Source organism: Nuphar pumila, chromosome 6 (genome assembly GCF_984573655.1).
Source record: "Nuphar pumila chromosome 6, dmNupPumi1.hap1.1, whole genome shotgun sequence".
NCBI lineage: Eukaryota > Viridiplantae > Streptophyta > Magnoliopsida > Nymphaeales > Nymphaeaceae > Nuphar > Nuphar pumila.
In genome coordinates, this window is record NC_143254.1 from 53466318 (window position 1) to 53482514 (window position 16197).

At 40.3% G+C, this 16197-nt stretch overlaps 1 protein-coding gene across 3 annotated transcripts in view; it reads right to left on the reverse strand.

Annotated features, from left to right (window-relative positions):
• LOC149834864 (uncharacterized) overlaps positions 1 to 16197 on the reverse strand; it is a 254912-nt gene that overhangs the window by 58227 nt on the left and 180488 nt on the right. The gene's annotated exons all lie outside the window — the stretch shown is intronic.

Genomic DNA, 16197 nt, shown 5'->3' on the forward strand with positions numbered 1-16197 from the left:
AACTAATAACATCTAAATTCGTAAAGACAAGCCCATGAAACATAACCATTTCTTCTCATGGGTGTGTCAATGAGAACTTTGGTCAATTCTCCGTGATTAGTTTTAAAATATTCCTATTGCTAGGGTTTAGGTCTCAAAGTAGAATAAGGTGTTCTTAGGTGAGGCTGTTCCTATGTTCTAGATCTTAATTGTGTGAACTCAATCGTTGGCTAATTGGCAGCAAAAGGATCTCCTATATCTGATTGCAACATGTGTGCAAACATGATGAAACAATCAGAACAATATAATGTATGCAAGTCATATACCACATCCCACAACGAATTGCGCATGATGCTGCTGGCACATGAGGTAACATTCAACATCTCCACTTTGACCTCATGAAGAGAAGATAACCAACCACATCATAATGTAATGCTTGCTGCCTCTTGTGCAAATATGTTGCATATTGGTAATGGTTCCAAGGGCAAAAGTCATCAAAGATATGCTGCCCATGGGACGTGTCGTACCCACGTGTTCATCTTCCAGATGTGTCTTACCCATATAATCCTGCTTATAGACCCACTACCATTTCCATGCTTCAATTATAGTTTGTTTCCATGCTATGTTGTCACATCTCTTAGGCAGCGGACTTGAAACCTATGCAGTCATTCGCCCCTTCATACGCATACTGACTGGATCTTATGATCTTTGATATACTGAGTACCTCTTTCAGCCAATGAAATGTACAGCACTAATTGAAAATCCATTCGTGCAAGCATCAATATACAACCAACAACAAATAAACAGGCTTGATAGCCTCAAGTTATATGGTAGTCAAGCTCAAGAGCTACACATCATGTAACCAGAAACTGAGGTAAGCTTCTCCATGTCATGCTTCTCATTGACTAAGAAATATAACCTTTCAAGACTATGTACACACATACATAATACCTATATACTATGTCACATAGGTGCGGGTGCGGGTGCGGGTGCAGGTATGGATGCGGCGATGTTGTGCTTTAAAAAAACTTGGGTGCGGGGGGTGCGGGGAGGATATATATAATTTTTAACAGTTTTAAGTTAACACTATGTGTGTTCCGGACCGCCATGTTTTTCACCTTTTTGCTCTGATGTATATACCTCTTTGGCACTCTAGAGTGCCCCACAAGGCCTTCCAGCCTAGGTACTCCGTGTATTCGGACCCTCTCTCCCCCTCTTGATGTACTTGGCTTTCAAGTATCTATAAAAAAGTTTTTTGCATCCTTGTCTCTTTGCTCTCTTTGTGTTTGGGCATATACGTACTCTTGCTTCCGCTCGTGCGCGTGTGTTGTGTGTTCTTGTGCGCTCAAAAGGCCTGCCTTCGGTGTTTGTGATTGTCCGAAGCTGCGTCACGGGGGCCTTCGCTTCTAAGCCCCTGACAAGTTGGTACCAGAGCCTTGTCGACATTGGGAGTGACAATGGTGCCAAAGAAGATTGCCATGACCCCTTCAAGCAGTATGGTTCCTCCTGAAGAGGACTTCATGGCCGATGATCGGGTGTCAGTCATCTCGCGCGATGTTGCGGAGCTGACTGGGTCAGTGACCAACATGGAGAAGTTGGTTAATGGAACTTGTGTTGCTTTTAATGATCTCAATGCAGAGATCAAGACAACAGTAGAGGGAGTGGAAGACTCGGTGGAAAGTCTTGCCACTAAACTTAACTACTCGGTGGAAGATTTTTCCACCAGGTTTGATGATTTGTTGAGTCGGTTCAACATCATGACTGCCGAATTAGATGTTGTTCGACGAAAGAATGAACAGTTGGAGCGGCAATTGAGAACTGCCCCGGCTGGCGGTGTTGCGACACATATGGATAGACCACGTTACAGGCTACCTGAGCCCGCAAAGTATAAAGGCACGCGGGACTCAAAGGATCTCGAGAATTTTATCTACGAGATGGACCAGTTTTTAGAAGCTGCGAGGATAGAGGACACAGATCGGCTGCGGATCGCAACAATGCACTTTGCGGATGAAGCGACCCTCTGGTGGAGACGTCGCTTGGGTGATGTTTGTTAAAATGTACCTTATATATATATATTACATCAATACCCGATAGGGGTATTTTTGTAATTTCACATAGTTGTTTTAGAAAACAACTATTTTCAGTTTTTGTTAAAATGTATTTTCTTTTTTTATTTTTCACTTTTATTTTTTGTATTTTTTAAATAACAAAAGGGGCTCCAACCATAGAGTCGTTGGAGCCCCCAACGGTCACAAATGTGACCGTTGGGGGCTCCCAACGACTCCATGGGAGCCCCCTTTTGGGCTCTCCTTTTGAGGCATTTTGCCTCTCCTCTCCTCTCCCTTTTGTATAAATAGGGGTGATCCCCTTGTATATTTTTCATTTTCTTGAGAGCTTTTTCTCTTCTCAATAAGAGGCTTTTTATATTGTTGCCTTCTTAAAGGCTTATGCTTGTATTGTCCCTTTGTGGACTTGTGATATTGTCTCTTTTATTCATTGTTGTAAGTGCTTGTATGCACTCTTTATATTTCCGCAATATCTCATTACATGGTATCAGAGCCACTCGATTCTTGAAGGAAAGGTGTGGTTCGTGTCTCTCATATTTAGTGGACATCTTCTCACTTCTTGGCAACATCATGGAGACAAAGATTGACCTACCTTTCAAGCTCAATGGAAAGAATTATATGATGTGGGCATCGACAATGGAAAATAATCTCAAAGGAAAGAAGCTTTGGGGTTTTGTCATGAGGACCGTTCCGGAACCAAAGCTTATGCTCACGAAGATGGAAGAAGGTCAAGAAAAGGCTCTTGAGGGAGATGCTCGCCTCAAGGCCATTGAAAGTCATCAAAAGGAAGTGGAAGATTGGGAAAGCAATCACGCAAAAATCCTTGCGTGGTTTATGAACAATGTGGAGCTTAAGGTATGTGCTAATATAGCTAAATTTCGTAAAGCCAATGAGGCTTGGTTCTTTATGAGGGGTATGTATACCCAAAAGGATCTTGCAAGAGCTTACTTCTTGCAAGAAAAGATTAGAACCACCAAGCAAGGTGATTCTAGCATTCAGGACTATTATAGTGCCCTAAATCCATTATGGGATGAATTGACTCTCTTGGAGCCAAAATGGGTTTCTATGGAAGATATTGATTTAAGGCAAAAACAAATGGAACAAGAGCGATTGTTTCAATTTCTTTTTAGGCTACGTCCCGAATTTGAGCAAGTGAGATCTTCACTTCTCCATAGATCTATTTTTCCTCCTATTGAGGATGCTATTGCCGAAATCACTCAAGAGGAGACAAGGCTTGGCATGAGTAAGCATGTTGATGAAGTCCTTGCCGTATCAAAACCGGGTAACAATGTTAGAACCTATAAGCCTCCTCATTTTGGGAAACAAGGAAACTACAATGGAGGAAGAAAAATGATTGTTTGTCATTATTGCAATGAGCCGGGTCACATTAGACCCGCTTGTCCAAAGCTTATTGGAACCTTCAAGTCTAAAGTGGCCTCTCTTGAAGAAACCACCACCAAAGAAGATGAAGGCAAGAACAATGACATTAAAGAAACTCTTGGACAAATATCTATGGCTCTCCAACAAATGCTAAAAGTTTCTTCCTCCACATCGGGTGCGGCTATTGTTTCATCATCATCACCCGGTACGTATTCTTGGATCCTTGACTCCGTAGCTTCTTTTCATATGACCCCTCATGAAAATGCACTTAGTGATGTTTGCACCAATTCAAAGGACTCTTGTGTCTCTACGGCCGATGAAACTTTTTTGAAAATTTCAAGTATTGGCTCTTTTAAAGATTCACAAAATTTTTGTGTTCCAAAAGTAAGAGTTGTTCCCAAACTAAATTTAAACCTATTTTCGGTTTCTCAAATTGCCGACCATGGATGTGAAATATCTTTCTCATCTAATGGTTGTTTTGTGCAGGATCTCCTATCCGGGAAGCGGATTGGGCAAGGCCATAGAAAGGGAGACCTCTATTATATGGACCATCTTGATCTCCCTACAAACTTTTTTTGTTCTTATGTCCAAGAAAAAAGCATGGAAACTTGGCATAAAAGACTTGGTCATCCAAGTTATTCCAAAATGTATCTCTTTCCTTTTGCAAACAAATTTTGTAAGGAAAAAGAAATTAATTGCAAAGATTGCATTTTTGGAAAAATGAAGTCTATTCCATTTCCAACTATAACTTTTCTCTCATCAAGGCCTTTTGAATTGGTGCATTCGGATGTTTGGGGGCCTTCTCCGGTTATGTCTAAAGGGGGCTATTCATATTATGTTACGTTTATTGATGATTTTACTCGTTATGTTTAGATTTATTTCCTTAGTCATAAGTCGGAAGTATTTACTTTCTTTAAGGACTTTCATAAAAAGGTTCAAAATCAATTTCAAAGTAACATATCTATTTTAAGATCCGATTCCGGTAGCGAATACTTATCTCACGAATTCCAAAGCTATTTAACCCAAAATGGCATTTGCCATCAAAAGTCATGTCCTAGGACTCCTCAACAAAATGGCCTAGCGGAAAGGAAACATAGGCACATTATAGAAACCGCTAGAACATTACTTGTTTCTAGGAATATTCCAAAGAAGTTTTGGGCCGAAGCCGTTCTAACCTCAACCTATCTAATCAATAGAATGCCCTCTTCTAAGTTAAAAAATGCTTCTCCCTATGAAAAACTCTTTAAATTTTCACCTGATTTCAATCGTCTTCGTATTTTTGGCTGCAAATGTTTTGTCCTACTACATAAAAGGGATAAGTTATCTGCAAAAGCAATTGAATGTGTTTTTTTAGGATATGGTGAAAATAAAAAAGGGTATAGATGTTATGATTTTAAGAATGATAAACTATATATTTCAAAAGATGTAACATTTCTAGAAGAAGAAAATGGTTTTGATAAAATAGAAGAAACAAATGAAATTGATTATGTATTCTTATATGATCTTATTGATGACATACAAGAAGATTTTCTTGAAAACATAGACGATACTCGTGAGTTGTCCCCTCTTGACATAACACCCTCAAATGATAGTGATTCAAATATAAATGTTCATGATAGTGATACCAATATAAATGTTTACTCAAGAAGAAATCAAGAAAATCCTATTAGTGCCCTCAAAAAATACTCTCAAATTTCTGAATCCACTGAGGAACCACAAGTTAGGCATTCTTCTAGAATATCAATACCCCCAAATAGATTTGTATCCTATGATTCCTTAACTCCCAACTATCGGGCATGTTTAATAACCCTACATTCTTATTTTGAACTGGCCACTATAATCAAGCTAAATCTATACCTCATTGGGTTGAAGCAATGCAAGTTGAACTAAATGCTTTAAAAAAGGCCAATACTTGGGAAATAGTTAATCTACCCTCACACAAAAAACCTATTGGTTGTCGCTGGGTCTTCAAAGTTAAAACTAAAAGCGATGGTTCTTTAGAACGATATAAAGCTAGATTAGTTGCTAAGGGATACTCCCAAGAATATGACATTGATTACGAAGAAACATTCGCTCCCGTAGCTCGAATGACTAGTGTCAGGACCTTAATTGTTGTCGCATCAACCAAAAAATGGCCTATTTATCAACTTGACGTAAAAAATGCTTTTTTAAATGGAAGTTTGAGTGAAGAAGTTTATATGGATCCGCCACCCGGAATAAATATTAAGTAAGGTCAAACACTTCGTCTTTTGAAGGCCTTGTATGGTCTTAAACAAGCCCCTAAGGCTTGGTATGATCGTTTCAGTGATATCATGATAAAGTTAGGATTTCACTCTTGTTATACTGACACTACTCTTTTTGTTAAACATGCAGGTTCTAGTATCGTAATTTTGTTGCTTTATGTTGATGATATGATTATCACTGGAAATGATCAAAGTAGTATTATCAATGTTAAAAATATGTTAAAAGATAATTTTGATATGTCTGACTTAGGTTTTCTCAGATATTTTCTTGGAATTGAGGTTGCATATTCTCCTAGAGGATATATTTTGTCACAGATGAAGCTTGCTGCAGATATATGATCTAAGTCTGGGATTTCTGATGATAAGAAAGTAGAGACTCCCGAGGTTATTAATGCCAAATTGCGGTTGGAGGATGGAGTTCTTCTGAAAGATCCCAGACCTTACAGACAACTCATTGGGTCTCTTACCTATTTAACCATCACCAGACCAGATATCACTCATGCGGTTCACTCAGTTAGCCAATTTCAGCATACTCCTACAACTGTGCATATGAGTGCTGTTCTCCGAATCATCCGCTACATTCGGAATACTATCAATAAAGGGCTATTTTTATCCTCCTCTTCTTCCTTGAATCTTCTTGCTTATACTGATGCGGATTGGGGAGGTAATCCCAATGATCGAGTCTCAACTACTGGTTTTTGTGTCTTTTTAGGGGACTCTATGATTGCCTGGCGATGCAAGAAGCAGCAGAAAGTTTCACTATCATCCACTGAAGCTGAGTACCGGGCTATGGCAACCACGACAATGAAACTTGTATGGCTTCGCAGTTTGCTTAAAGACATGGGAGTTGATATTACCGAAGCCTCAAAGCTATGTTGCGACAACAAGAGTGCCATTTATATTGCGAGCAATCATACTTTTCATGAACGTACAAAACATATCGAAATGGATTGTCACTATGTTCGTGACGAATTCTTACGAGGAACTATTGCTCTGCCATATGTCACTTCAAAATATCAGTTGGCGGACTTCTTCACTAAAGCTCTTCCGGCTCCTCGCTTCATGTTTCTTCTTAGCAAACTTTCCGTCATTTCCCCGTAAAGTTTGAGGGGGGGTGTTAAAATGTACCTTATATATATATATATTATATTACATCAATACTCGATAGGGGTATTTTTGTAATTTCACATAGTTGTTTTAGAAAACAACTATTTTCAGTTTTTGTTAAAATGTATTTTCTTTTTTTATTTTTCACTTTTATTTTTTGTATTTTTTAAATAACAAAAAGGGCTCCAACCATAGAGTCGTTGGAGCCCCCAACGGTCACAAATGTGACCGTTGGGGGCTCCCAACGACTCCATGGGAGCCCCCTTTTGGGCTCTCCTTTTGAGGCATTTGCCTCTCCTTCTCTCCTCTCCCTTTTGTATAAATAGGGGTGATCCCCTTGTATATTTTTCATTTTCTTGAGAGCTTTCTCTCTTCTCAATAAGAGGCTTTTTATATTGTTGCCTTCTTAAAGGCTTATGCTTGTATTGTCCCTTTGTGGACTTGTGATATTGTCTCTTTTATTCATTGTTGTAAGTGCTTGTATGCACTCTTTATATTTCCGCAATATCTCATTACAATGTTCGACGGGGATTAGTTGCTATAGTCTCATGGGAGGATCTCCAGAAGGAAATGTGAGACTACTTTCTACTTAAAAAACAAGAGAAAATGGCCCGCAAAAGGTTGTTGGCATTGAAACAGACAGGGTCAGTGCATGACTATGTCAAGGCATTCTCTTCGATAATGTAGGAAGTGGAGAGAATGAATGATGAGGATCGGTTGTTTTACTTTGGCAACGGGTTGTAAGGATGGGCAAACCAAGAACTCATTTGGCATGACCCTGCAACACTAACTGAGGCACTTGCGGTTGCAGAGAAACTTGCTGAGCTGAATAGGAATGACCTTGCATTTCAAGGCAGACAGCGGGGAAATGATCGCAACAATCGAAGGAACGACCAAGGACCAAATGCTGGTCGGGGAAACGAGCAGAATCATGGCCGGCAAGATGGCCAAAATAATAACCAAAATTAGAATAACTTTCAGGGTGGCAATTATCGTCGTCGTGACTGTCGCATCTGCCATGGGGATCATTGGCAGGATACATGTCCCAATAGAAACCACGGTCAAGGGAATGAAGATAACCGCGTACCTCGAATTGCAAATGCTGGTCAGAGTGAGGAAGAGTATCAACCTGCAGAGGTGCCAACAATTGGTGCAATGCAGATGATGAGTGCAGTAAAGGTCACAACTGTTGTGGAACCTACAACATGCAAAGAATTGATGTACTTGGAACTTCTGCTCAACGGAAGACTTACCAAGGCATTGGTAGACACTGGTGTCACGCACAACTTCATCTCACGTGAAGAAGCAGAACAGATGGGATTACAGTGGGAACGGAAAGAGAGCCGCATGAAAGCAGTTAATTCAGAGGCTAAGGCCATCTACGGCGTCGCTCGGGATGTACCAGTGCGGATCCATAACTGGTCAAGAATGATCGCGTTATCAGTCGCACCTATGGATGCTTTTAAAGTCATCCTCGGGATGGAATTTTTGAGAAGCAACAAGGCAGTGTCGATGCCCCACCTCAATGTTGTTAGCTTTGAGAGTGAGAGTCAGCCTTGCATGGTTATTGCGATGGCGGGAAAGCCCTGCGAGCGCTTGGTGTCTGCGCTCCAGTTGAAAAGAGACGTGAAAAGTAGTAACGAGACTTTTCTTGTCACAATCCACGCTATGGATGTGGTAGAAGAAGCCGCGGATGTCCCAGAGGCCTTAGCACCAGTATTGAAGGAGTTTGGCGATGTTATGCCCGCCAAGATGTCGAAGAAGTTACCTCCGAGGCGTGAGGTAGATCATCAGATTGAATTAGTACTGGACGGCCACCCGCAATGGCTCCTTATCGCATGGCAATTCCTGAGCTGCAGGAATTACGCAAACAACTGGATGATATGCTCGAAGCGGGGATCATCCAACCTTCCAAAGCTCCCTTTGGAGCGCCTATGTTGTTTCAAGCAAAGCATGATAGATCGAAGTTGTTGTGCGTCGACTATAGGGCATTGAACAAAATGACAGTGAAGAACAAGTACCCGCTTCCTTTGATCGCAGACTTGTTTGATCAACTTGAAAAGGCAAAGGTCTTCTCTAAGTTGGATTTGAGATCTGGCTACTGGCAAGTCAGAGTTGCAGAAGGGGATGAGCCAAAAACTACTTGTGTAACGCGATATGGGCGTTCGAATTCCTTGTCATGCCCTTTGGCTTGACGAACGCGCCCGCTACCTTTTCGACCCTAATGAATAAGATCTTCTACCCGCACCTTGACAAGTTTGTCGTCGTGTATTTTGATGACATAGTGGTGTATAGCGACTAGATGGAGAAGCACGTTCAACACCTTCAGATTGTGTTTCAGACTCTGAAGGACCACGAGTTGTATGTCAAGCGAGAGAAGTGCCTATTCGGCCAGAAGGAAGTCCACTTTCTGGGGCATATTGTGGGAGGAGGCACTCTCAAAATGGATCATAAGAAGATTGAAGTTATTCAAGCATGGGAGCCGCCCTCTAAGGTTCCTGAGTTGCGCTCCTTTTTGGGGCTTACAAATTATTACTGGCGCTTCATCAAGGGATACTCAAAGATTGTGGTTGCGCTCACAGATCTATTGAAGAAAGACAAACCATGGCTATGGGCTGATACCTGCCAGAAGGCTTTCGATGGGTTGAAGCATGCCTTGAACGAGGAGCCAGTGCTAAAGTTGTCTGACTGTCGGCAATTGTTTGAAGTACAGACCGATGCGTCTGACTTTGCTATTGGTGGGGTGTTGCTCAAGAAGGACATCCTATCGCATTTGAAAGCCGAAAGTTGAACGACGCTGAACGTCGATACACTGTGCACGAACGCGAGATGTTGGCGGTTGTGCATTGTCTCCGCACCTGGAGACACTATCTTTTGGGGTTGCAGTTTGTTGTGTGCACTGACAACGTTGCGACAAACTGCTTCCAAACTCAGAAGAAGTTGAGTCCAAGGCAAGCGCATTGGCAAGATTTCTTGGCAGAATTTGATATGGTCCTCGAGTATAAGACAGGCAAGACCAATGTTGTGGCCGACGCCTTGAGTCGAAAGGCGGAACTTGCAGCTTTAATTGCTTGGGAGGGCAGTGTGAGCCAACCGACGAGCGATCTTCTTGAACAAGTGCGAGAAGCTTCGAAAAGTGACCCAATGGCTCAACAATTGATTGCATTGGTGAAGGAAGGAAAGACGTGGAGATTCTGGCTAGAGGATGGTTTGCTCTGCACTGCGGGCGATCGTCTATATGTTCCGCGACAAGATACCTTGAGGAGGTGCTTGATGCACGAGTACCACGATACTACTTGGGCGGGTCACCCAGGGCAACAAAGGACCTTGGCATTGTTTGAACGCGCATTCTAGTGGCCGCAGATGCGTGATGACGTAGATGCTTATGTGCGAACTTGCTTGATTTGCCAACAAGACAAGCCCATCAATCAGAGACCTGGTGGACTGCTGGAGCCCCTACCTGTGCCAAGTCATCCGTGGGAGTGCATAACCATGGACTTCATTGTGAGCTTGCCGAAAGCACAAGGATGCAGTTTGATTTATGTGGTTGTGGATAGGTTTTCGAAGTATGTTGTCTTCGTGCCTGCCCCAGCCACCTGCTCAGCGGCAGATACTGCAAAGTTATTCGTGCGGAATATAATCAAGCACTGGGGAATTCCAGAGAGCATCGTCAGTGATCATATTGCACGCTTCACTGGCAAGTTTTGGCGAGAAGTGTTTCGCTTAATGGGGACAAACTTGCATTTCAACACAAGTTTCCACCCCCAAACCGACGGACAGACAGAGAGAATAAATGGCATGCTGGAGGAATACCTGCGGCACTTTGTCAGTGTCAACCAAAGGGATTGGGTTGATTTACTTGATGCGGCTCAATTCTGCTACAACCTTCAAAAGAGTGAGTCATCCGGCCATAGTCCATTTGAAGTCGCAACCGGACAGCAGCCGCAGACTCCGCACTCCCTTGCTGCGCGAGGACGTGGCAAAGCACCTTATACATACCAGTTTGTCAGAAACTGGCAAGATCAGACAGAGTTGGCAAAGGCATATCTAAACAAGGCAACCAAGCGCATGAAGAAATGAGCAGATGAGAAGCGTCGTCCAACAGAATTTCGAGTTGGAGACAAAGTGTTTGCCAAGCTATTTCCTGACCGCACAGCTATCTTTCAGGACCACCACTGAGGCCTTATTCGCAAGTATGATGGTCCCTTCACCATTATCAAACGTGTGGGAAACTTGGCATACCGGATGGACTTGCCAGCAAACTTTCAAGTGCATCCGGTATTCCACATATGCAACCTGAAGCCATTCCACGAAGATGAAGGAGATCCTCAACGGAGCATGCCTCAACGTGCCCCGATCCCGCAGCGAGCTCCTTCAACAATCAGTGTATCAGGCAGAGATCCAGATATCATCCTCAACCATTCTAACAACTATCTAGGGGAAGTCAAAAAGTACTTAGTGCAGTGGAAGGGATTGCTAGAATATGAAGCCACCTGGGAGAAGGCCAGTAGCATGTTTCAGCATCGACAACTTGTAGAAGGCTACCATGAACAATTGGCGGCGAGGACGGCGCCAACTTAGGTGAGGGAGCGTGTTCCGGACCGCCATGCTTTTCACCTTTTTGCTCTGATGTATATACCTCTTTGGCACTCTAGAGTGCCCCACAAGGCCTTACAGCCTAAGTACTCCGTGTATTCGGACCCTCTCTCCCCCTCTTGATGTACTTTGCTTTCAAGTATCTATAAAGAAGCTTTTTGCATCCTTGTCTCTTTACTCTCTTTGTGTTTGGGCATACGCGTACTCTTGCTTCTGCTCGTGCGCGTGTGTTGTGTGTTCTTGTGCGCTCAAAAGGCCAGCCTTCGGTGTTTATGATTGCCCGAAGCTGCGTCACGAAGGCCTTCGCTTCTAAGCCCATGACAATGTGTATGTGTGTGCATTTATGTATATATATATATAATATAGATAAAAATGGACTTGATTAGGGATAATTGAATCTACTTTCAGATAGTAATGGACCTCAGTGTGGTCGACTTCACCTAATACAAAAGAAGTTGTGTCCAAGTGTCTCACCCGCCTAGGTGTGGGTGCAACGCGGGTGTAGTGCCCTGTTAAAAGATCCGTGTGATATATATATATAAAGAGAGAGAGAGAGACGACCATATCATCAAACACGCAAATTGTTTGATGATGGTCAGATGGTTTTCTGCCTCTGATCGTGCGTGATCAGCAATGGAAAACATCATTTTTTGTAAAAATGATGCTTTAGCGGCGGTCGCAACCACCCCTAAAAGTCACGAAAGCAAAAAACAAACTATACATGGATGCACTGGGTGTTGTGTCACAAGGACTCTTCAACTAGGTGCCGCACCCGCACCCGATGCGATCAACCTGACCCTGGGTGCAGTCAACGCACCCAGGGTCATTTATGCCCAACTTTTGGACTTTCTATATATATAATTTTTTATATTTTTGCCGCACCCCCGCACCCGCACCCATGTAACATAGACTGGGTGCATCCGACGATACGGGCTCATGTATATATATATATATATATATATATATATATATATATAGAGAGAGAGAGAGAGAGAGAGAGAGAGAGAGAGAGAGAGATTCAATGACTCATTTATCTGATCAAACAGATTATTACATCTATCTTTCTCCACTCCAATTTCTATGAACGATCTTCACACCTCATTGATTGAAAAAAAAAGAAGTAAAAAAAATGCATATGCCTTGAATGAAGCTTGATAGGCTCAAAATAGCTTCCTTCTTTGTCCAAACTACTGTTCATGTTGACAGCAATCAAATAAAGAGACTATGGCACCAAAGACAATCATTGCGACTTTAGTTTTTCTAGATTAACTTTTCGAGAGGAAAAGGAGAAGTAATTAACCAAAAGGTCAAGAGACAAGAAGTTGCTTGGCCAAAATCACAAAGCACAAAAGATTAAGAAATAGTGGACGTAAAATCAGAAATATCTAAAAGGCCACAATGAATTCTATGACTCATGACCAGGACAAGTCCAATTTAGGCTATCTGAATCTCATCTGTTAAGTTGTATAGGTATATACATATGTATATATGTGTATATATACATATATAGATATATTATATACATATATATACATATATGTGTCTATATATTTCACTGTTTTGTAAATGTAATAGGTTATGCGCATTAGGGGCATTTTTGTCTTTTATTTTATGTGTAATAGGTGGTGGCCATTTGGGGCAGTTTTTTTCTTTTATTTTATTTTTTGTCTTTATTTTTTATGTTCTAGACGTTGGGACTAGCCCTCTATGGTAGTTGTATTCTCTATATAAAGAGATTCTCTCCCTTGTTATTTCAATGCTTTTTTTAAGCATTTTTAGTGAATAATATCCTTGTTTTTTTATAGTGTTGTACTTGCTTGTGTAATGAAATATGTGAAAATACAAAACAAAGGCCTCTAAGGGTTTAGAAGATCATAAACACAAAATGCACATAACACAAGTCCAACCACTGGACAACACAAGAGCACAAAAGCACTACACAAGCACTAAGTTTATTCAGGACAACAAAGAATTTAAAAGAGGAACACAAGAACATAAAAAATATATATTTTATTGAGCATGAATTCTTAAGAGAAGCATTGAAGAGAGGGGGGGTTTCACCCCTATTTATACATAAAAGGTAGTCCCAAATATAGCCGTTGGATTGTTCCAACAACTCTATTGACTAGTCAACTCTACGTTGACCAGTACCACAAGAGCTCAATTTGATCTTTGACCAAATAGTCCTTATAAAAACAAAAAAGACAAAAAGAACAAAATAAAGTAAAAGTACTAATGTGCACTGCCTATCACATGGACTTAAATGATCAAAAAATCCCTAATGGGTGTTTACCTATTTTATATATATATATATATGAATCAAAGATGCATAAATAGAATGACAAAAGAGCTTATACAAGCACAAGAATCGTGGTCTCTAATGGACCGATTACAATCTCATAAAAGAGATAAGTATGAAATACAAAATAGCAAAAAGGCACAAGAGCCTATTGGAATAAAAAGAGCTTTATAAATATCACAAAAATGCTTCTAAGAGCAATGAGATACAAGAGTAGAGTGAGGCTCTATTTATAGAGCCTCACTCAAGGTATGGGAGGCAGTCTCACAGTCGTTGGACTGCCTCCCAACAGTTATATTATGACTGCAACATAATAAAATAAAAACAAAAGATTACATTTCAGTCCCTAGTGGGCTCTACTAAATACAAAAAGACAAAAATACCCTTGATAAGTATTTGTATATACATATAATTTTAACACTCCTCCTCAAACTTACGGTGAAATCACCGAAAGTTTGCTAAGAAGATACAAAAATCTGGAAAGAGGAAGAGCTTTGGTGAAGAAGTCCGCAATCTGAAATTCAGACTGATATAGCAACGTAATAGTCTCCTTTAAATATTCTTCGCGAAGATAGTGACAATCCATCTCAATATGTTTCGTTCGCTCATGAAATGTGTGATTGCTCACTATATATATGGCGCTTTTGTTATCACAACATAGTTTCGAAGATTCTGAAACATAAACACCCATATCAGAAAGCAGCGCTCTCATCCACATGACCTTGGTGGTTGTTATAGCCATTGCCCCTGTACTCAGCTTCCATAGAAGATAAAGACACCTTCTGTTGTTTTTTGCATAGCCAAGAGATTAGGGAATCACCTAAAAACACACAAAAGCTTGTAGTTGAGTGATGGTTATTGGGATCTCCTCCCAGTCCGAATCAGTATAAGTAATAAGATTTAGAGATGATGAAGAGGATAAGAATAGCCCTTTAGATATGGTTTTCTTGATGTATCAAAATATTCTTAATATTGCACTCATGTGGACCATCGTGGGCCAATGTTGAAATTAACTCGCAGTGTGTAGATCATGCGCAATATCTGACCTTATAATAGATAGGTACATTAATGATCCAATAAGTTGTCTATAAAAAGTTGGATCATCTAATAACACTCTATCTTCAGCTCTCATTTTCGCATTTCTCACTTCAAGAATATCAGCATATTTTGTGGCAGTGATTCCCGAACAAGCAGCAATATCAACTGCAAACTTGACTTGAGATAAAATGTATCCTATTGGCGAATAAGCTTTAATTCCTAAAAAATATCTCAAAAAACCAAGGTCAGTCATATCAAAAGATTTTTTAAGCAAAATTTTAATATCTTCAATTTCCTTTTGATCATTCCCAGTAATGATCATATCATCAACGTACAAAAAAAGAATGATAAATGAAATACCTGTAGATATAACAAAAAGAGCAGTGTTAGTGTAACAAGATTTAAATCCAAATTTTATCATAGTACCACTAAATCGATCATACCATGCTTTGAGAGCTTGTTTAAGCCCATATAGAGCTTTTAGAAGACGAAGAACCATGTCATTTTCAACAATCAAACCAAGGGGAGGGTCCATGTATATTTCTTCATTTAAGTTTTCATTTGAGAATGCATTCTTAACATCTAACTGATATATAAGTCATTTTATGATGGATGCTACTGTAACTAGAGCCCTAACTGTAGTCATACGAGCCATTGGGGCAAAGGTCTCATCGTAATCTGCTGAATATTCCTGAGTAACCTTTTGCAACTAGCCTTGCGTTATATCTTTCCAGATAGCCATCACTTTTTGTTTTAATTTTAAAAACCCATCTACACCTTATTGACTTTTTTCCTACGGGAAGGGGTTGAATTGCCGAAGTGTGAGCCTTATGTAATGTATCTAATTCTATTTTCATGGCTTCAACCCATTCTTTTATGTTTTTAGCTTGGTTGTAGTTAGATGGTTCGTGATAGGAATGAATGGCTAGAAGACAAGCCCTATAGTTTAGAGAGAAAGATTTGTATGAGACAAACCTATTTGGAGGCCTATGTGTTTGTTCCGATCTTCTAACAGTAGTTTTAGCAGCATTTGTTAGTTGATTATATCTTTCAAGAGTGCATGGATTCTCCCTGTTATCTCGTCTAGAGTATTGAAGAAGATTTTGAGATGGTTCTCTACTTGAGTTATTAATAGACTCGAAATTTTCAATATCATTACCAACAATTTCATTATTTGATTTGGGTCGTAAATCAAATAAGAAAGCATACTCGGATTCTTCCTTAGGAATTTCAAAATCAAATCCATTGTCATTTTCCAAAAGAGTAACATTTCTAGAAACATAAAGTTTATCATTTGTTTGATCATAACATCAATATCCTTTTTTATTATCGGCATATCCAAGAAAGACATGGTATAGCTTTGAGAAAGAGTTTGTTATATTTTTCAAGAAGCATGAAGCATTTACAACCAAATACCCTTAGCCTTTTCAAATCAGGAGGAATTTTAAAGAGTTTTTCAATAGGAGATTTATTTTTCAATGTTTGAGAA